This window comes from Lissotriton helveticus, chromosome 8 (genome assembly GCF_964261635.1).
Source record: "Lissotriton helveticus chromosome 8, aLisHel1.1, whole genome shotgun sequence".
Lineage (NCBI taxonomy): Eukaryota > Metazoa > Chordata > Amphibia > Caudata > Salamandridae > Lissotriton > Lissotriton helveticus.
The window spans coordinates 1166140665-1166163297 of NC_136069.1; positions in this window are offsets into that span (position 1 = coordinate 1166140665).

Here is a 22633-nt window from a genome sequence, read left to right on the forward strand (position 1 = left end):
CGGAACATTTTGGTAATCTCAGAGTCATTTCATCAGGTCGCGGGTCATCGATCGTTTTGCATGAAAAATTGAACGTTCTCGCATGACCATTAATTCACTCTAACTATTGTTTATATCTCTTCCCGCAGTGAATAAACACGTTTTAAGCCCTCGAAGTGAGCATTTGGGTCCTTTTAAGTCACTTTTAACCATAAGCCAAATCTTGAGTTTTGGCTCCCTAGAAGCATGAAAATGACGATAACGATGCTCATTTTATCTCCAAAAGTGATGATCCACCTCTGAGAGTCAAAATTAGTTGAAAGATGAACTTTTTCAAAACGGAACATTTTGGTCATCTCAGAGTCATTTCATCAGGTCGCGGGACATCGATCGTTTTGCATGAAAAATTGAACGTTCTCGCATGAACAATAATTTACTCTAAATGTTGTTTATATCTCTTCCTGCAGTGAATTAACACGTTTTAAGCCCTCGAAGTGAGCATTTGGGTCCTTTTAAGTCACTTTTAACCATAAGCCAAATCTTGAGTTTTGGCTCCCTAGAAGCATGAAAATGACTATAACAATGCTCATTTTATCTCCAAAAGTGATGATCCACCTCTGAGAGTCAAAATTAGTTGAAAGATGAACTTTTTCAAAACGGACCATTTTGGTCATCTCAGAGCAATTTCATCAGGTCGCGGGTCATCGATCGTTTTGCATGAAAAATTGAACGTTCTCGCATGAACATTAATTCACTCTAAATATTGTTTATATCTCTTTCCGCAGTGAATAAACACGTTTTAAGCCCTCCAAGTGAGCATTTGGGTCCTTTTAAGTCACTTTTAACCATAAGCCAAATCTTGAGTTTTGGCTCCCTAGAAGCATGAAAATGACGATAACGATGCTCATTTTATCTCCAAAAGTGATGATCCACCTCTGAGAGTCAAAATTAGTTGAAAGATGAAAATTTTCAAAACGGAACATTTTGGTAATCTCAGAGTCATTTCATCAGGTAGCGGGTCATCGATCGTTTTGCATGAAAAATTGAACGTTCTCGCATGAACATTAATTCACTCTAACTATTGTTTATATCTCTTCCGGCAGTGAATAAACACGTTTTAAGCCCTCGAAGTGAGCATTTTGGGCCTTTTAAGTCACTTTTAACCATGAGCCAAATCTTGAGTTTTGGCTCCCTAGAAGCATGAAAATGACGATAACGATGCTCATTTTATCTCCAAAAGTGATGATCAACCTCTGAGAGTCAAAATTAGTTGAAAGATGAACATTTTCAAAACGTAACATTTTGGTCATCTCAGAGCAATTTCATCAGGTCGCGGGTCATCGATCGTTTTGAATGAAAAATTGAACGTTCTCGCATGAACAATAATTTACTCTAAATGTTGTTTATATCTCTTCCCGCAGTGAATAAACACGCTTTAAGCCCTCGAAGTGAGCATTTGGGTCCTTTTAAGTCACTTTTAACCATAAGCCAAATCTTGAGTTTTGGCTCCCTAGAAGCATGAAAATGACGATAACGATGCTCATTTTATCTCCAAAAGTGATGATCCACCTCTGAGAGTCAAAATTAGTTGAAAGATGAAAATTTTCAAAACGGAACATTTTGGTAATCTCAGAGTCATTTCATCAGGTCGCGGGTCATCGATCGTTTTGCATGAAAAATTGAACGTTCTCGCATGAACATTAATTCACTCTAAATATTGTTTATATCTCTTTCCGCAGTGAATAAACACGTTTTAAGCCCTCCAAGTGAGCATTTGGGTCCTTTTAAGTCACTTTTAACCATAAGCCAAATCTTGAGTTTTGGCTCCCTAGAAGCATGAAAATGACGATAACGATGCTCATTTTATCTCCAAAAGTGATGATCCACCTCTGAGAGTCAAAATTAGTTGAAAGATGAAAATTTTCAAAACGGAACATTTTGGTAATCTCAGAGTCATTTCATCAGGTAGCGGGTCATCGATCGTTTTGCATGAAAAATTGAACGTTCTCGCATGAACATTAATTCACTCTAACTATTGTTTATATCTCTTCCGGCAGTGAATAAACACGTTTTAAGCCCTCGAAGTGAGCATTTTGGGCCTTTTAAGTCACTTTTAACCATGAGCCAAATCTTGAGTTTTGGCTCCCTAGAAGCATGAAAATGACGATAACGATGCTCATTTTATCTCCAAAAGTGATGATCAACCTCTGAGAGTCAAAATTAGTTGAAAGATGAACATTTTCAAAACGTAACATTTTGGTCATCTCAGAGCAATTTCATCAGGTCGCGGGTCATCGATCGTTTTGAATGAAAAATTGAACGTTCTCGCATGAACAATAATTTACTCTAAATGTTGTTTATATCTCTTCCCGCAGTGAATAAACACGCTTTAAGCCCTCGAAGTGAGCATTTGGGTCCTTTTAAGTCACTTTTAACCATAAGCCAAATCTTGAGTTTTGGCTCCCTAGAAGCATGAAAATGACGATAACGATGCTCATTTTATCTCCAAAAGTGATGATCCACCTCTGAGAGTCAAAATTAGTTGAAAGATGAAAATTTTCAAAACGGAACATTTTGGTAATCTCAGAGTCATTTCATCAGGTCGCGGGTCATCGATCGTTTTGCATGAAAAATTGAACGTTCTCACATGAACATTAATTCACTCTAACTATTGTTTATATCTCTTCCGGCAGTGAATAAACACGTTTTAAGCACTCGAAGTGAGCATTTTGGGCCTTTTAAGTCACTTTTAACCATGAGCCAAATCTTGAGTTTTGGCTCCCTAGAAGCATGAAAATGACGATAACGATGCTCATTTTATCTCCAAAAGTGATGATCAACCTCTGAGAGTCAAAATTAGTTGAAAGATGAAAATTTTCAAAACGGACCATTTTGGTCATCTCAGAGTAATTTCATCAGGTCGCGGGTCATCGATCGTTTTGCATGAAAAATTGAACGTTCTCGCATGAACAATAATTTACTCTAAATGTTGTTTATATCTCTTCCCGCAGTGAATAAACACGTTTTAAGCCCTCCAAGTGAGCATTTGGGTCCTTTTAAGTCACTTTTAACCATAAGCCAAATCTTGAGTTTTGGCTTCCTAGAAGCATGAAAATGACGATAACGATGCTCATTTTATCTCCAAAAGTGATGATCCACCTCTGAGAGTCAAAATTAGTTGAAAGATGAAAATTTTCAAAACGGAACATCTTGGTAATCTCAGAGTCATTTCATCAGGTCGCGGGTCATCGATCGTTTTGCATGAAAAATTGAACGTTCTCGCATGAACATTAATTCACTCTAACTATTGTTTATATCTCTTCCCGCAGTGAATTCACACGTTTTAAGCCCTCGAAGTGAGCATTTGGGTCCTTTTAAGTCACTTTTAACCATAAGCCAAATCTTGAGTTTTGGCTCCCTAGAAGCATGAAAATGACTATAACGATGCTCATTTTATCTCCAAAAGTGATGATCCACCTCTGAGAGTCAAAATTAGTTGAAAGATGAAAATTTTCAAAACGGAACATTTTGGTCATCTCAGAGTCATTTCATCAGGTCGCGGGTCATCGATCGTTTTGCATGAAAAATTGAACGTTCTCGAATGAACATTAATTCACTCTAACTATTGGTTATATCTCTTCCCGCAGTGAATAAACACGTTTTAAGCCCTCGAAGTGAGCATTTTGGGCCTTTTCAGTCACTTTTAACCATGAGCCAAATCTTGAGTTTTGGCTCCCTAGAAGCATGAAAATGGCGATAACGATGCTCATTTTATCTCCAAAAGTGATGATCCACCTCTGAGAGTCAAAATTAGTTGAAAGATGAACTTTTTCAAAACGGACCATTTTGGTCATCTCAGAGCAATTTCATCAGGTCGCGGGTCATCGATTGTTTTGCATGAAAAATTGAACGTTCTCGCATGAACAATAATTTACTCTAAATGTTGTTTATATCTCTTCCCGCAGTGAATAAACACGTTTTAAGCCCTCCAAGTGAGCATTTGTGTCCTTTTAAGTCACTTTTAACCATAAGCCAAATCTTGAGTTTTGGCTCCCTAGAAGCATGAAAATGACGATAACGATGCTCATTTTATCTCCAAAAGTGATGATCCACCTCTGAGAGTCAAAATTAGTTGAAAGATGAAAATTTTCAAAATTGAACATTTTGGTAATCTCAGAGTCATTTCATCAGGTCGCGGGTCATCGATCGTTTTGCATGAAAAATTGAACGTTCTCGCATGAACATTAATTCACTCTAACTTTGTTTATATCTCTTCCCGCAGTGAATAAACACGTTTTAAGCCCTCGAAGTGAGCATTTGGGTCCTTTTAAGTCACTTTTAACCATAAGCCAAATCTTGTGTTTTGGCTCCCTAGAAGCATGAAAATGACGATAATGATGCTCATTTTATCTCCAAAAGTGATGATCAACCTCTGAGAGTCAAAATTAGTTGAAAGATGAAAATTTTCAAAACTGACCATTTTGGTCATCTCAGAGCAATTTCATCAGGTCGCGGGTCATCGATCGTTTTGCATGAAAAATTAAACGTTCTCGCATGAACATTAATTCACTCTAAATATTGTTTATATCTCTTTCCGCAGTGAATAAACACGTTTTAAGCCCTCAAAGTGAGCATTTGGGTCCTTTTAAGTCACTTTTAACCATAAGCCAAATCTTGAGTTTTGGCTCCCTAGAAGCATGAAAATGACGATAATGATGCTCATTTTATCTCCAAAAGTGATGATCAACCTCTGAGAGTCAAAATTAGTTGAAAGATGAAAATTTTCAAAACGGACCATTTTGGTCATCTCAGAGTAATTTCATCAGGTCGCGGGTCATCGATCGTTTTGCATGAAAAATTGAACGTTCTCGCATGAACAATAATTTACTCTAAATGTTGTTTATATCTCTTCCCGCAGTGAATAAACACGTTTTAAGCCCTCCAAGTGAGCATTTGTGTCCTTTTAAGTCACTTTTAACCATAAGACAAATCTTGAGTTTTGGCTCCCTAGAAGCATGAAAATGACGATAACGATGCTCATTTTATCTCCAAAAGTGATGATCCACCTCTGAGAGTCAAAATTAGTTGAAAGATGAAAATTTTCAAAACGGAACATTTTGGTAATCTCAGAGTCATTTCATCAGGTCGCGGGTCATCGATCGTTTTGCATGAAAAATTGAACGTTCTCGCATGACCATTAATTCACTCTAACTATTGTTTATATCTCTTCCCGCAGTGAATAAACACGTTTTAAGCCCTCGAAGTGAGCATTTGGGTCCTTTTAAGTCACTTTTAACCATAAGCCAAATCTTGAGTTTTGGCTCCCTAGAAGCATGAAAATGACGATAACGATGCTCATTTTATCTCCAAAAGTGATGATCCACCTCTGAGAGTCAAAATTAGTTGAAAGATGAACTTTTTCAAAACGGAACATTTTGGTCATCTCAGAGTCATTTCATCAGGTCGCGGGTCATCGATCGTTTTGCATGAAAAATTGAACGTTCTCGCATGAACATTAATTCACTCTAAATATTGTTTATATCTCTTTCCGCAGTGAATAAACACGTTTTAAGCCTTCAAAGTGAGCATTTGGGTCCTTTTAAGTCACTTTTAACCATAAGCCAAATCTTGTGTTTTGGCTCCCTAGAAGCATGAAAATGACGATAATGATGCTCATTTTATCTCCAAAAGTGATGATCAACCTCTGAGAGTCAAAATTAGTTGAAAGATGAAAATTTTCAAAACGGACCATTTTGGTCATCTCAGAGCAATTTCATCAGGTCGCGGGTCATCGATCGTTTTGCATGAAAAATTAAACGTTCTCGCATGAACAATAATTTACTCTAAATGTTGTTTATATCTCTTCCCGCAGTGAATAAACACGTTTTAAGCCCTCGAAGTGAGCATTTGGGTCCTTTTATGTCACCTTTAACCATAAGCCAAATCTTGAGTTTTGGCTCCCTAGAAGCATGAAAGTGACGATAACGATGCTCATTTTATCTCCAAAAGTGATGATCCACCTCTGAGAGTCAAAATTAGTTGAAAGATGAACATTTTCAAAACGGAACATTTTGGTAATCTCAGAGTCATTTCATCAGGTAGCGGGTCATCGATCGTTTTGCATGAAAAATTGAACGTTCTCGCATGAACATTAATTCACTCTAACTATTGTTTATATCTCTTCCGGCAGTGAATAAACACGTTTTAAGCCCTCGAAGTGAGCATTTTGGGCCTTTTAAGTCACTTTTAACCATGAGCCAAATCTTGAGTTTTGGCTCCCTAGAAGCATGAAAATGACGATAACGATGCTCATTTTATCTCCAAAAGTGATGATCAACCTCTGAGAGTCAAAATTAGTTGAAAGATGAACATTTTCAAAACGTAACATTTTGGTCATCTCAGAGCAATTTCATCAGGTCGCGGGTCATCGATCGTTTTGAATGAAAAATTGAACGTTCTCGCATGAACAATAATTTACTCTAAATGTTGTTTATATCTCTTCCCGCAGTGAATAAACACGCTTTAAGCCCTCGAAGTGAGCATTTGGGTCCTTTTAAGTCACTTTTAACCATAAGCCAAATCTTGAGTTTTGGCTCCCTAGAAGCATGAAAATGACGATAACGATGCTCATTTTATCTCCAAAAGTGATGATCCACCTCTGAGAGTCAAAATTAGTTGAAAGAAGAAAATTTTCAAAACGGAACATTTTGGTAATCTCAGAGTCATTTCATCAGGTCGCGGGTCATCGATCGTTTTGCATGAAAAATTGAACGTTCTCACATGAACATTAATTCACTCTAACTATTGTTTATATCTCTTCCGGCAGTGAATAAACACGTTTTAAGCACTCGAAGTGAGCATTTTGGGCCTTTTAAGTCACTTTTAACCATGAGCCAAATCTTGAGTTTTGGCTCCCTAGAAGCATGAAAATGACGATAACGATGCTCATTTTATCTCCAAAAGTGATGATCAACCTCTGAGAGTCAAAATTAGTTGAAAGATGAAAATTTTCAAAACGGACCATTTTGGTCATCTCAGAGTAATTTCATCAGGTCGCGGGTCATCGATCGTTTTGCATGAAAAATTGAACGTTCTCGCATGAACAATAATTTACTCTAAATGTTGTTTATATCTCTTCCCGCAGTGAATAAACACGTTTTAAGCCCTCCAAGTGAGCATTTGTGTCCTTTTACGTCACTTTTAACCATAAGCCAAATCTTGAGTTTTGGCTCCCTAGAAGCATGAAAATGACGATAACGATGCTCATTTTATCTCCAAAAGTGATGATCCACCTCTGAGAGTCAAAATTAGTTGAAAGATGAAAATTTTCAAAACGGAACATTTTGGTAATCTCAGAGTCATTTCATCAGGTCGCTGGTCATCGATCGTTTTGCATGAAAAATTGAACGTTCTCGCATGAACAATAATTTACTCTAAATGTTGTTTATATCTCTTCCCGCAGTGAATAAACACGTTTTAAGCCCTCCAAGTGAGCATTTGGGTCCTTTTAAGTCACTTTTAACCATAAGCCAAATCTTGAGTTTTGGCTTCCTAGAAGCATGAAAATGACGATAACGATGCTCATTTTATCTCCAAAAGTGATGATCCACCTCTGAGAGTCAAAATTAGTTGAAAGATGAAAATTTTCAAAACGGAACATCTTGGTAATCTCAGAGTCATTTCATCAGGTCGCGGGTCATCGATCGTTTTGCATGAAAAATTGAACGTTCTCGCATGAACATTAATTCACTCTAACTATTGTTTATATCTCTTCCCGCAGTGAATTCACACGTTTTAAGCCCTCGAAGTGAGCATTTGGGTCCTTTTAAGTCACTTTTAACCATAAGCCAAATCTTGAGTTTTGGCTCCCTAGAAGCATGAAAATGACTATAACGATGCTCATTTTATCTCCAAAAGTGATGATCCACCTCTGAGAGTCAAAATTAGTTGAAAGATGAAAATTTTCAAAACGGAACATTTTGGTCATCTCAGAGTCATTTCATCAGGTCGCGGGTCACCGATCGTTTTGCATGAAAAATTGAACGTTCTCGCATGAACATTAATTCACTCTAACTTTGTTTATATCTCTTCCCGCAGTGAATAAACACGTTTTAAGCCCTCGAAGTGAGCATTTGGGTCCTTTTAAGTCACTTTTAACCATAAGCCACATCTTGTGTTTTGGCTCCCTAGAAGCATGAAAATGACGATAATGATGCTCATTTTATCTCCAAAAGTGATGATCAACCTCTGAGAGTCAAAATTAGTTGAAAGATGAAAATTTTCAAAACTGACCATTTTGGTCATCTCAGAGCAATTTCATCAGGTCGCGGGTCATCGATCGTTTTGCATGAAAAATTAAACGTTCTCGCATTAACATTAATTCACTCTAAATATTGTTTATATCTCTTTCCGCAGTGAATAAACACGTTTTAAGCCCTCAAAGTGAGCATTTGGGTCCTTTTAAGTCACTTTTAACCATAAGCCAAATCTTGAGTTTTGGCTCCCTAGAAGCATGAAAATGACGATAATGATGCTCATTTTATCTCCAAAAGTGATGATCAACCTCTGAGAGTCAAAATTAGTTGAAAGATGAAAATTTTCAAAACGGACCATTTTGGTCATCTCAGAGTAATTTCATCAGGTCGCGGGTCATCGATCGTTTTGCATGAAAAATTGAACGTTCTCGCATGAACAATAATTTACTCTAAATGTTGTTTATATCTCTTCCCGCAGTGAATAAACACGTTTTAAGCCCTCCAAGTGAGCATTTGTGTCCTTTTAAGTCACTTTTAACCATAAGACAAATCTTGAGTTTTGGCTCCCTAGAAGCATGAAAATGACGATAACGATGCTCATTTTATCTCCAAAAGTGATGATCCACCTCTGAGAGTCAAAATTAGTTGAAAGATGAAAATTTTCAAAACGGAACATTTTGGTAATCTCAGAGTCATTTCATCAGGTCGCGGGTCATCGATCGTTTTGCATGAAAAATTGAACGTTCTCGCATGACCATTAATTCACTCTAACTATTGTTTATATCTCTTCCCGCAGTGAATAAACACGTTTTAAGCCCTCGAAGTGAGCATTTGGGTCCTTTTAAGTCACTTTTAACCATAAGCCAAATCTTGAGTTTTGGCTCCCTAGAAGCATGAAAATGACGATAACGATGCTCATTTTATCTCCAAAAGTGATGATCCACCTCTGAGAGTCAAAATTAGTTGAAAGATGAACTTTTTCAAAACGGAACATTTTGGTCATCTCAGAGTCATTTCATCAGGTCGCGGGTCATCGATCGTTTTGCATGAAAAATTGAACGTTCTCGCATGAACATTAATTCACTCTAAATATTGTTTATATCTCTTTCCGCAGTGAATAAACACGTTTTAAGCCTTCAAAGTGAGCATTTGGGTCCTTTTAAGTCACTTTTAACCATAAGCCAAATCTTGTGTTTTGGCTCCCTAGAAGCATGAAAATGACGATAATGATGCTCATTTTATCTCCAAAAGTGATGATCAACCTCTGAGAGTCAAAATTAGTTGAAAGATGAAAATTTTCAAAACGGACCATTTTGGTCATCTCAGAGCAATTTCATCAGGTCGCGGGTCATCGATCGTTTTGCATGAAAAATTAAACGTTCTCGCATGAACAATAATTTACTCTAAATGTTGTTTATATCTCTTCCCGCAGTGAATAAACACGTTTTAAGCCCTCGAAGTGAGCATTTGGGTCCTTTTATGTCACTTTTAACCATAAGCCAAATCTTGAGTTTTGGCTCCCTAGAAGCATGAAAGTGACGATAACGATGCTCATTTTATCTCCAAAAGTGATGATCCACCTCTGAGAGTCAAAATTAGTTGAAAGATGAACTTTTTCAAAACGAAACGTTTTGGTCATCTCAGAGTCATTTCATCAGGTCGCGGGTCATCGATCGTTTTGCATGAAAAATTGAACGTTCTCGCATGAACAATAATTTACTCTAAATGTTGTTTATATCTCTTCCTGCAGTGAATTAACACGTTTTAAGCCCTCGAAGTGAGCATTTGGGTCCTTTATAGTCACTTTTAACCATAAGCCAAATCTTGAGTTTTGGCTCCCTAGAAGCATGAAAATGACTATAACAATGCTCATTTTATCTCCAAAAGTGATGATCCACCTCTGAGAGTCAAAATTAGTTGAAAGATGAACTTTTTCAAAACGGACCATTTTTGTCATCTCAGAGCAATTTCATCAGGTCGCGGGTCATCGATCGTTTTGCATGAAAAATTGAACGTTCTTGCATGAACATTAATTCACTCTAAATATTGTTTATATCTCTTTCCGCAGTGAATAAACACGTTTTAAGCCCTCCAAGTGAGCATTTGGGTCCTTTTAAGTCACTTTTAACCATAAGCCAAATCTTGAGTTTTGGCTCCCTAGAAGCATGAAAATGACGATAACGATGCTCATTTTATCTCCAAAAGTGATGATCCACCTCTGAGAGTCAAAATTAGTTGAAAGATGAAAATTTTCAAAACGGAACATTTTGGTAATCTCAGAGTCATTTCATCAGGTAGCGGGTCATCGATCGTTTTGCATGAAAAATTGAACGTTCTCGCATGAACATTAATTCACTCTAACTATTGTTTATATCTCTTCCGGCAGTGAATAAACACGTTTTAAGCCCTCGAAGTGAGCATTTTGGGCCTTTTAAGTCACTTTTAACCATGAGCCAAATCTTGAGTTTTGGCTCCCTAGAAGCATGAAAATGACGATAACGATGCTCATTTTATCTCCAAAAGTGATGATCAACCTCTGAGAGTCAAAATTAGTTGAAAGATGAACATTTTCAAAACGTAACATTTTGGTCATCTCAGAGCAATTTCATCAGGTCGCGGGTCATCGATCGTTTTGAATGAAAAATTGAACGTTCTCGCATGAACAATAATTTACTCTAAATGTTGTTTATATCTCTTCCCGCAGTGAATAAACACGCTTTAAGCCCTCGAAGTGAGCATTTGGGTCCTTTTAAGTCACTTTTAACCATAAGCCAAATCTTGAGTTTTGGCTCCCTAGAAGCATGAAAATGACGATAACGATGCTCATTTTATCTCCAAAAGTGATGATCAACCTCTGAGAGTCAAAATTAGTTGAAAGATGAACATTTTCAAAACGGACCATTTTGGTCATCTCAGAGTAATTTCATCAGGTCGCGGGTCATCGATCGTTTTGCATGAAAAATTGAACGTTCTCGCATGAACAATAATTTACTCTAAATGTTGTTTATATCTCTTCCTGCAGTGAATAAACACGTTTTAAGCCCTCCAAGTGAGCATTTGTGTCCTTTTACGTCACTTTTAACCATAAGCCAAATCTTGAGTTTTGGCTCCCTAGAAGCATGAAAATGACGATAACGATGCTCATTTTATCTCCAAAAGTGATGATCCACCTCTGAGAGTCAAAATTAGTTGAAAGATGAAAATTTTCAAAACGGAACATTTTGGTAATCTCAGAGTCATTTCATCAGGTCGCTGGTCATCGATCGTTTTGCATGAAAAATTGAACGTTCTCGCATGAACATTAATTCACTCTAACTATTGTTTATATCTCTTAACGCAGTGAATAAACACGTTTTAAGCCCTCGAAGTGAGCATTTGGGTCCTTTTAAGTCACTTTTAAGCATAAGCCAAATCTTGAGTTTTGGCTCCCTTGAAGCATGATAATGACGATAACGATGCTCATTTTATCTCCAAAAGTGATGATCCACCTCTGAGAGTCAAAATTAGTTGAAAGATGAACTTTTTCAAAACGGAATATTTTGGTCATCTCAGAGTCATTTCATCAGGTCGCGGGTCATCGATCGTTTTGCATGAAAAATTGAACGTTCTCGCATGAACATTAATTCACTCTAAATATTGTTTATATCTCTTTCCGCAGTGAATAAACACGTTTTAAGCCCTCAAAGTGAGCATTTGGGTCCTTTTAAGTCACTTTTAACCATAAGCCAAATCTTGTGTTTTGGCTCCCTAGAAGCATGAAAATGACGATAATGATGCTCATTTTATCTCCAAAAGTGATGATCAACCTCTGAGAGTCAAAATTAGTTGAAAGATGAAAATTTTCAAAACGGACCATTTTGGTCATCTCAGAGCAATTTCATCAGGTCGCGGGTCATCGATCGTTTTGCATGAAAAATTAAACGTTCTCGCATGAACAATAATTTACTCTAAATGTTGTTTATATCTCTTCCCGCAGTGAATAAACACGTTTTAAGCCCTCGAAGTGAGCATTTGGGTCCTTTTATGTCACTTTTAACCATAAGCCAAATCTTGAGTTTTGGCTCCCTAGAAGCATGAAAATGACGATAACGATGCTCATTTTATCTCCAAAAGTGATGATCCACCTCTGAGAGTCAAAATTAGTTGAAAGATGAACTTTTTCAAAACGGAACATTTTGGTCATCTCAGAGTCATTTCATCAGGTCGCGGGTCATCGATCGTTTTGCATGAAAAATTGAACGTTCTTGCATGAACATTAATTCACTCTAAATATTGTTTATATCTCTTTCCGCGGTGAATAAACACGTTTTAAGCCCTCAAAGTGAGCATTTGGGTCCTTTTAAGTCACTTTTAACCATAAGCCAAATCTTGAGTTTTGGCTCCCTAGAAGCATGAAAATGACGATAACGATGCTCATTTTATCTCCAAAAGTGATGATCAACCTCTGAGAGTCAAAATTAGTTGAAAGACGAAAAATTTCAAAACGGACCATTCTGGTCATCTCAGAGCAATTTCATCAGGTCGCGGGTCATCGATCGTTTTGCATGAAAAATTGAACGTTCTCGCATGAACAATAATTTACTCTAAATGTTGTTTATATCTCTTCCTGCAGTGAATTAACACGTTTTAACCTTCAAAGTGAGCATTTGGGTCCTTTTAAGTCACTTTTAACCATAAGCCAAATCTTGAGTTTTGGCTCCCTAGAAGCATGAAAATGACTATAACGATGCTCATTTTATCTCCAAAAGTGATGATCCACCTCTGAGAGTCAAAATTAGTTGAAAGATGAACTTTTTCAAAACGGACCATTTTGGTCATCTCAGAGCAATTTCATCAGGTCGCGGGTCATCGATCGTTTTGCATGAAAAATTGAACGTTCTCGCATGAACATTAATTCACTCTAAATATTGTTTATATCTCTTTCCGCAGTGAATAAACACGTTTTAAGCCCTCCAAGTGAGCATTTGGGTCCTTTTAAGTCACTTTTAACCATAAGCCAAATCTTGAGTTTTGGCTCCCTAGAAGCATGAAAATGACGATAACGATCCTCATTTTATCTCCAAAAGTGATGATCCACCTCTGAGAGTCAAAATTAGTTGAAAGATGAAAATTTTCAAAACGGAACATTTTGGTAATCTCAGAGTCATTTCATCAGGTCGCGGGTCATCGATCGTTTTGCATGAAAAATTGAACGTTCTCGCATGAACATTAATTCACTCTAACTATTGTTTATATCTCTTACGGCAGTGAATAAACACGTTTTAAGCCCTCGAAGTGAGCATTTTGGGCCTTTTAAGTCACTTTTAACCATGAGCCAAATCTTGAGTTTTGGCTCCCTAGAAGCATGAAAATGACGATAACGATGCTCATTTTATCTCCAAAAGTGATGATCAACCTCTGAGAGTCAAAATTAGTTGAAAGATGAACATTTTCAAAACGTAACATTTTGGTCATTTCAGAGCAATTTCATCAGGTCGCGGGTCATCGATCGTTTTGAATGAAAAATTGAACGTTCTCGCATGAACAATAATTTACTCTAAATGTTGTTTATATCTCTTCCCGCAGTGAATAAACACGCTTTAAGCCCTCGAAGTGAGCATTTGGGTCCTTTTAAGTCACTTTTAACCATAAGCCAAATCTTGAGTTTTGGCTCCCTAGAAGCATGAAAATGACGATAACGATGCTCATTTTATCTCCAAAAGTGATGATCCACCTCTGAGAGTCAAAATTAGTTGAAAGATGAAAATTTTCAAAACGGAACATTTTGGTAATCTCAGAGTCATTTCATCAGGTCGCGGGTCATCGATCGTTTTGCATGAAAAATTGAACGTTCTCGCATGAACATTAATTCACTCTAACTATTGTTTATATCTCTTCCCGCAGTGAATAAACACGTTTTAAGCCCTCGAAGTGAGCATTTGGGTCCTTTTAAGTCACTTTTAACCATAAGCCAAATCTTGTGTTTTGGCTCCCTAGAAGCATGAAAATGACGATAATGATGCTCATTTTATCTCCAAAAGTGATGATCAACCTCTGAGAGTCACAATTAGTTGAAAGATGAAAATTTTCAAAACGGACCATTTTGGTCATCTCAGAGTAATTTCATCAGGTCGCGGGTCATCGATCGTTTTGCATGAAAAATTGAACGTTCTCGCATGAACAATAATTTACTCTAAATGTTGTTTATATCTCTTCCCGCAGTGAATAAACACGTTTTAAGCCCTCCAAGTGAGCATTTGTGTCCTTTTAAGTCACTTTTAACCATAAGCCAAATCTTGAGTTTCGGCTCCCTAGAAGCATGAAAATGACGATAACGATGCTCATTTTATCTCCAAAAGTGATGATCCACCTCTGAGAGTCAAAATTAGTTGAAAGATGAAAATTTTCAAAACGGAACATTTTGGTAATCTCAGAGTCATTTCATCAGGTCGCGGGTCATCGATCGTTTTGCATGAAAAATTGAACGTTCTCGCATGAACATTAATTCACTCTAACTTTGTTTATATCTCTTCCCGCAGTGAATAAACACGTTTTAAGCCCTCGAAGTGAGCATTTGGGTCCTTTTAAGTCACTTTTAACCATAAGCCAAATCTTGTGTTTTGGCTCCCTAGAAGCATGAAAATGATGATAATGATGCTCATTTTATCTCCAAAAGTGATGATCAACCTCTGAGAGTCAAAATTAGTTGAAAGATGAAAATTTTCAAAACTGACCATTTTGGTCATCTCAGAGCAATTTCATCAGGTCGCGGGTCATCGATCGTTTTGCATGAAAAATTGAACGTTCTCGCATGAACATTAATTCACTCTAACTATTGTTTATATCTCTTCCGGCAGTGAATAAACACGTTTTAAGCCCTCGAAGTGAGCATTTTGGGCCTTTTAAGTCACTTTTAACCATGAGCCAAATCTTGAGTTTTGGCTCCCTAGAAGCATGAAAATGACGATAACGATGCTCATTTTATCTCCAAAAGTGATGATCAACCTCTGAGAGTCAAAATTAGTTGAAAGATGAACATTTTCAAAACGTAACATTTTGGTCATCTCAGAGCAATTTCATCAGGTCGCGGGTCATCGATCGTTTTGAATGAAAAATTGAACGTTCTCGCATGAACAATAATTTACTCTAAATGTTGTTTATATCTCTTCCCGCAGTGAATAAACACGCTTTAAGCCCTCGAAGTGAGCATTTGGGTCCTTTTAAGTCACTTTTAACCATAAGCCAAATCTTGAGTTTTGGCTCCCTAGAAGCATGAAAATGACGATAACAATGCTCATTTTATCTCCAAAAGTGATGATCCACCTCTGAGAGTCAAAATTAGTTGAAAGATGAAAATTTTCAAAACGGAACATTTTGGTAATCTCAGAGTCATTTCATCAGGTCGCGGGTCATCGATCGTTTTGCATGAAAAATTGAACGTTCTCGCATGAACATTAATTCACTCTAACTATTGTTTATATCTCTTCCGGCAGTGAATAAACACGTTTTAAGCACTCGAAGTGAGCATTTTGGGCCTTTTAAGTCACTTTTAACCATGAGCCAAATCTTGAGTTTTGGCTCCCTAGAAGCATGAAAATGACGATAACGATGCTCATTTTATCTCCAAAAGTGATGATCAACCTCTGAGAGTCAAAATTAGTTGAAAGATGAAAATTTTCAAAACGGACCATTTTGGTCATCTCAGAGTAATTTCATCAGGTCGCGGGTCATCGATCGTTTTGCATGAAAAATTGAACGTTCTCGCATGAACAATAATTTACTCTAAATGTTGTTTATATCTCTTCCCGCAGTGAATAAACACATTTTAAGCCCTCCAAGTGAGCATTTGTGTCCTTTTACGTCACTTTTAACCATAAGCCAAATCTTGAGTTTTGGCTCCCTAGAAGCATGAAAATGACGATAACGATGCTCATTTTATCTCCAAAAGTGATGATCCACCTCTGAGAGTCAAAATTAGTTGAAAGATGAAAATTTTCAAAACTGAACATTTTGGTAATCTCAGAGTCATTTCATCAGGTCGCTGGTCATCGATCGTTTTGCATGAAAAATTGAACGTTCTCGCATGAACATTAATTCACTCTAACTATTGTTTATATCTCTTAACGCAGTGAATAAACACGTTTTAAGCCCTCGAAGTGAGCATTTGGGTCCTTTTAAGTCACTTTTAACCATAAGCCAAATCTTGTGTTTTGGCTCCCTAGAAGCATGAAAATGACGATAATGATGCTCATTTTATCTCCAAAAGTGATGATCAACCTCTGAGAGTCACAATTAGTTGAAAGATGAAAATTTTCAAAACGGACCATTTTGGTCATCTCAGAGTAAATTCATCAGGTCGCGGGTCATCGATCGTTTTGCATGAAAAATTGAACGTTCTCGCATGAACAATAATTTACTCTAAATGTTGTTTATATCTCTTCCCGCAGTGAATAAACACGTTTTAAGCCCTCCAAGTGAGCATTTGTGTCCTTTTAAGTCACTTTTAACCATAAGCCAAATCTTGAGTTTCGGCTCCCTAGAAGCATGAAAATGAAGATAACGATGCTCATTTTATCTCCAAAAGTGATGATCCACCTCTGAGAGTCAAAATTAGTTGAAAGATGAAAATTTTCAAAACGGAACATTTTGGTAATCTCAGAGTCATTTCATCAGGTCGCGGGTCATCGATCGTTTTGCATGAAAAATTGAACGTTCTCGCATGAACATTAATTCACTCTAACTTTGTTTATATCTCTTCCCGCAGTGAATAAACACGTTTTAAGCCCTCGAAGTGAGCATTTGGGTCCTTTTAAGTCACTTTTAACCATAAGCCAAATCTTGTGTTTTGGCTCCCTAGAAGCATGAAAATGATGATAATGATGCTCATTTTATCTCCAAAAGTGATGATCAACCTCTGAGAGTCAAAATTAGTTGAAAGATGAAAATTTTCAAAACTGACCATTTTGGTCATCTCAGAGCAATTTCATCAGGTCGCGGGTCATCGATCGTTTTGCATGAAAAATTGAACGTTCTCGCATGAACAATAATTTACTCTAAATGTTGTTTATATCTCTTCCCGCAGTGAATAAACACGTTTTAAGCCCTCCAAGTGAGCATTTGTGTCCTTTTAAGTCACTTTTAACCATAAGACAAATCTTGAGTTTTGGCTCCCTAGAAGCATGAAAATGACGATAACGATGCTCATTTTATCTCCAAAAGTGATGATCCACCTCTGAGAGTCAAAATTAGTTGAAAGATGAAAATTTTCAAAACGGAACATTTTGGTAATCTCAGAGTCATTTCATCAGGTAGCGGGTCATCGATCGTTTTGCATGAAAAATTGAACGTTCTCGCATGAACATTAATTCACTCTAACTATTGTTTATATCTCTTCCGGCAGTGAATAAACACGTTTTAAGCCCTCGAAGTGAGCATTTTGGGCCTTTTAAGTCACTTTTAACCATGAGCCAAATCTTGAGTTTTGGCTCCCTAGAAGCATGAAAATGACGATAACGATGCTCATTTTATCTCCAAAAGTGATGATCAACCTCTGAGAGTCAAAATTAGTTGAAAGATGAACATTTTCAAAACGTAACATTTTGGTCATCTCAGAGCAATTTCATCAGGTCGCGGGTCATCGATCGTTTTGAATGAAAAATTGAACGTTCTCGCATGAACAATAATTTACTCTAAATGTTGTTTATATCTCTTCCCGCAGTGAATAAACACGCTTTAAGCCCTCGAAGTGAGCATTTGGGTCCTTTTAAGTCACTTTTAACCATAAGCCAAATCTTGAGTTTTGGCTCCCTAGAAGCATGAAAATGACGATAACGATGCTCATTTTATCTCCAAAAGTGATGATCCACCTCTGAGAGTCAAAATTAGTTGAAAGATGAAAATTTTCAAAACGGAACATTTTGGTAATCTCAGAGTCATTTCATCAGGTCGCGGGTCATCGATCGTTTTGCATGAAAAATTGAACGTTCTCGCATGAACATTAATTCACTCTAACTATTGTTTATATCTCTTCCGGCAGTGAATAAACACGTTTTAAGCACTCGAAGTGAGCATTTTGGGCCTTTTAAGTCACTTTTAACCATGAGCCAAATCTTGAGTTTTGGCTCCCTAGAAGCATGAAAATGACGATAACGATGCTCATTTTATCTCCAAAAGTGATGATCAACCTCTGAGAGTCAAAATTAGTTGAAAGATGAAAATTTTCAAAACGGACCATTTTGGTCATCTCAGAGTAATTTCATCAGGTCGCGGGTCATCGATCGTTTTGCATGAAAAATTGAACGTTCTCGCATGAACAATAATTTACTCTAAATGTTGTTTATATCTCTTCCCGCAGTGAATAAACACGTTTTAAGCCCTCCAAGTGAGCATTTGTGTCCTTTTACGTCACTTTTAACCATAAGCCAAATCTTGAGTTTTGGCTCCCTAGAAGCATGAAAATGACGATAACGATGCTCATTTTATCTCCAAAAGTGATGATCCACCTCTGAGAGTCAAAATTAGTTGAAAGATGAAAATTTTCAAAACTGAACATTTTGGTAATCTCAGAGTCATTTCATCAGGTCGCTGGTCATCGATCGTTTTGCATGAAAAATTGAACGTTCTCGCATGAACATTAATTCACTCTAACTATTGTTTATATCTCTTAACGCAGTGAATAAACACGTTTTAAGCCCTCGAAGTGAGCATTTGGGTCCTTTTAAGTCACTTTTAACCATAAGCCAAATCTTGTGTTTTGGCTCCCTAGAAGCATGAAAATGACGATAATGATGCTCATTTTATCTCCAAAAGTGATGATCAACCTCTGAGAGTCACAATTAGTTGAAAGATGAAAATTTTCAAAACGGACCATTTTGGTCATCTCAGAGTAATTTCATCAGGTCGCGGGTCATCGATCGTTTTGCATGAAAAATTGAACGTTCTCGCATGAACAATAATTTACTCTAAATGTTGTTTATATCTCTTCCAGCAGTGAATAAACACGTTTTAAGCCCTCCAAGTGAGCATTTGTGTCCTTTTAAGTCACTTTTAACCATAAGCCAAATCTTGAGTTTCGGCTCCCTAGAAGCATGAAAATGACGATAACGATGCTCATTTTATCTCCAAAAGTGATGATCCACCTCTGAGAGTCAAAATTAGTTGAAAGATGAAAATTTTCAAAACGGAACATTTTGGTAATCTCAGAGTCATTTCATCAGGTCGCGGGTCATCGATCGTTTTGCATGAAAAATTGAACGTTCTCGCATGAACATTAATTCACTCTAACTTTGTTTATATCTCTTCCCGCAGTGAATAAACACGTTTTAAGCCCTCGAAGTGAGCATTTGGGTCCTTTTAAGTCACTTTTAACCATAAGCCAAATCTTGTGTTTTGGCTCCCTAGAAGCATGAAAATGATGATAATGATGCTCATTTTATCTCCAAAAGTGATGATCAACCTCTGAGAGTCAAAATTAGTTGAAAGATGAAAATTTTCAAAACTGACCATTTTGGTCATCTCAGAGCAATTTCATCAGGTCGCGGGTCATCGATCGTTTTGCATGAAAAATTGAACGTTCTCGCATGAACAATAATTTACTCTAAATGTTGTTTATATCTCTTCCCGCAGTGAATAAACACGTTTTAAGCCCTCCAAGTGAGCATTTGTGTCCTTTTAAGTCACTTTTAACCATAAGACAAATCTTGAGTTTTGGCTCCCTAGAAGCATGAAAATGACGATAACGATGCTCATTTTATCTCCAAAAGTGATGATCCACCTCTGAGAGTCAAAATTAGTTGAAAGATGAAAATTTTCAAAACGGAACATTTTGGTAATCTCAGAGTCATTTCATCAGGTAGCGGGTCATCGATCGTTTTGCATGAAAAATTGAACGTTCTCGCATGAACATTAATTCACTCTAACTATTGTTTATATCTCTTCCGGCAGTGAATAAACACGTTTTAAGCCCTCGAAGTGAGCATTTTGGGCCTTTTAAGTCACTTTTAACCATGAGCCAAATCTTGAGTTTTGGCTCCCTAGAAGCATGAAAATGACGATAACGATGCTCATTTTATCTCCAAAAGTGATGATCAACCTCTGAGAGTCAAAATTAGTTGAAAGATGAACATTTTCAAAACGTAACATTTTGGTCATCTCAGAGCAATTTCATCAGGTCGCGGGTCATCGATCGTTTTGAATGAAAAATTGAACGTTCTCGCATGAACAATAATTTACTCTAAATGTTGTTTATATCTCTTCCCGCAGTGAATAAACACGCTTTAAGCCCTCGAAGTGAGCATTTGGGTCCTTTTAAGTCACTTTTAACCATAAGCCAAATCTTGAGTTTTGGCTCCCTAGAAGCATGAAAATGACGATAACGATGCTCATTTTATCTCCAAAAGTGATGATCCACCTCTGAGAGTCAAAATTAGTTGAAAGATGAAAATTTTCAAAACGGAACATTTTGGTAATCTCAGAGTCATTTCATCAGGTCGCGGGTCATCGATCGTTTTGCATGAAAAATTGAACGTTCTCGCATGAACATTAATTCACTCTAACTATTGTTTATATCTCTTCCGGCAGTGAATAAACACGTTTTAAGCACTCGAAGTGAGCATTTTGGGCCTTTTAAGTCACTTTTAACCATGAGCCAAATCTTGAGTTTTGGCTCCCTAGAAGCATGAAAATGACGATAACGATGCTCATTTTATCTCCAAAAGTGATGATCAACCTCTGAGAGTCAAAATTAGTTGAAAGATGAAAATTTTCAAAACGGACCATTTTGGTCATCTCAGAGTAATTTCATCAGGTCGCGGGTCATCGATCGTTTTGCATGAAAAATTGAACGTTCTCGCATGAACAATAATTTACTCTAAATGTTGTTTATATCTCTTCCCGCAGTGAATAAACACGTTTTAAGCCCTCCAAGTGAGCATTTGTGTCCTTTTACGTCACTTTTAACCATAAGCCAAATCTTGAGTTTTGGCTCCCTAGAAGCATGAAAATGACGATAACGATGCTCATTTTATCTCCAAAAGTGATGATCCACCTCTGAGAGTCAAAATTAGTTGAAAGATGAAAAATTTCAAAACTGAACATTTTGGTAATCTCAGAGTCATTTCATCAGGTCGCTGGTCATCGATCGTTTTGCATGAAAAATTGAACGTTCTCGCATGAACATTAATTCACTCTAACTATTGTTTATATCTCTTAACGCAGTGAATAAACACGTTTTAAGCCCTCGAAGTGAGCATTTGGGTCCTTTTAAGTCACTTTTAAGCATAAGCCAAATCTTGAGTTTTGGCTCCCTTGAAGCATGATAATGACGATAACGATGCTCATTTTATCTCCAAAAGTGATGATCCACCTCTGAGAGTCAAAATTAGTTGAAAGATGAACTTTTTCAAAACGGAATATTTTGGTCATCTCAGAGTCATTTCATCAGGTCGCGGGTCATCGATCGTTTTGCATGAAAAATTGAACGTTCTCGCATGAACATTAATTCACTCTAAATATTGTTTATATCTCTTTCCGCAGTGAATAAACACGTTTTAAGCCCTCAAAGTGAGCATTTGGGTCCTTTTAAGTCACTTTTAACCATAAGCCAAATCTTGTGTTTTGGCTCCCTAGAAGCATGAAAATGACGATAATGATGCTCATTTTATCTCCAAAAGTGATGATCAACCTCTGAGAGTCAAAATTAGTTGAAAGATGAAAATTTTCAAAACGGACCATTTTGGTCATCTCAGAGCAATTTCATCAGGTCGCGGGTCATCGATCGTTTTGCATGAAAAATTAAACGTTCTCGCATGAACAATAATTTACTCTAAATGTTGTTTATATCTCTTCCCGCAGTGAATAAACACGTTTTAAGCCCTCGAAGTGAGCATTTGGGTCCTTTTATGTCACTTTTAACCATAAGCCAAATCTTGAGTTTTGGCTCCCTAGAAGCATGAAAATGACGATAACGATGCTCATTTTATCTCCAAAAGTGATGATCAACCTCTGAGAGTCAAAATTAGTTGAAAGATGAACTTTTTCAAAACGGAACATTTTGGTCATCTCAGAGTCATTTCATCAGGTCGCGGGTCATCGATCGTTTTGCATGAAAAATTGAACGTTCTCGCATGAACAATAATTTACTCTAAATGTTGTTTATATCTCTTCCTGCAGTGAATTAACACGTTTTAAGCCTTCAAAGTGAGCATTTGGGTCCTTTTAAGTCACTTTTAACCATAAGCCAAATCTTGAGTTTTGGCTCCCTAGAAGCATGAAAATTACTATAACGATGCTCATTTTATCTCCAAAAGTGATGATCCACCTCTGAGAGTCAAAATTAGTTGAAAGATGAACTTTTTCAAAACGGACCATTTTGGTCATCTCAGAGCAATTTCATCAGGTCGCGGGTCATCGATCGTTTTGCA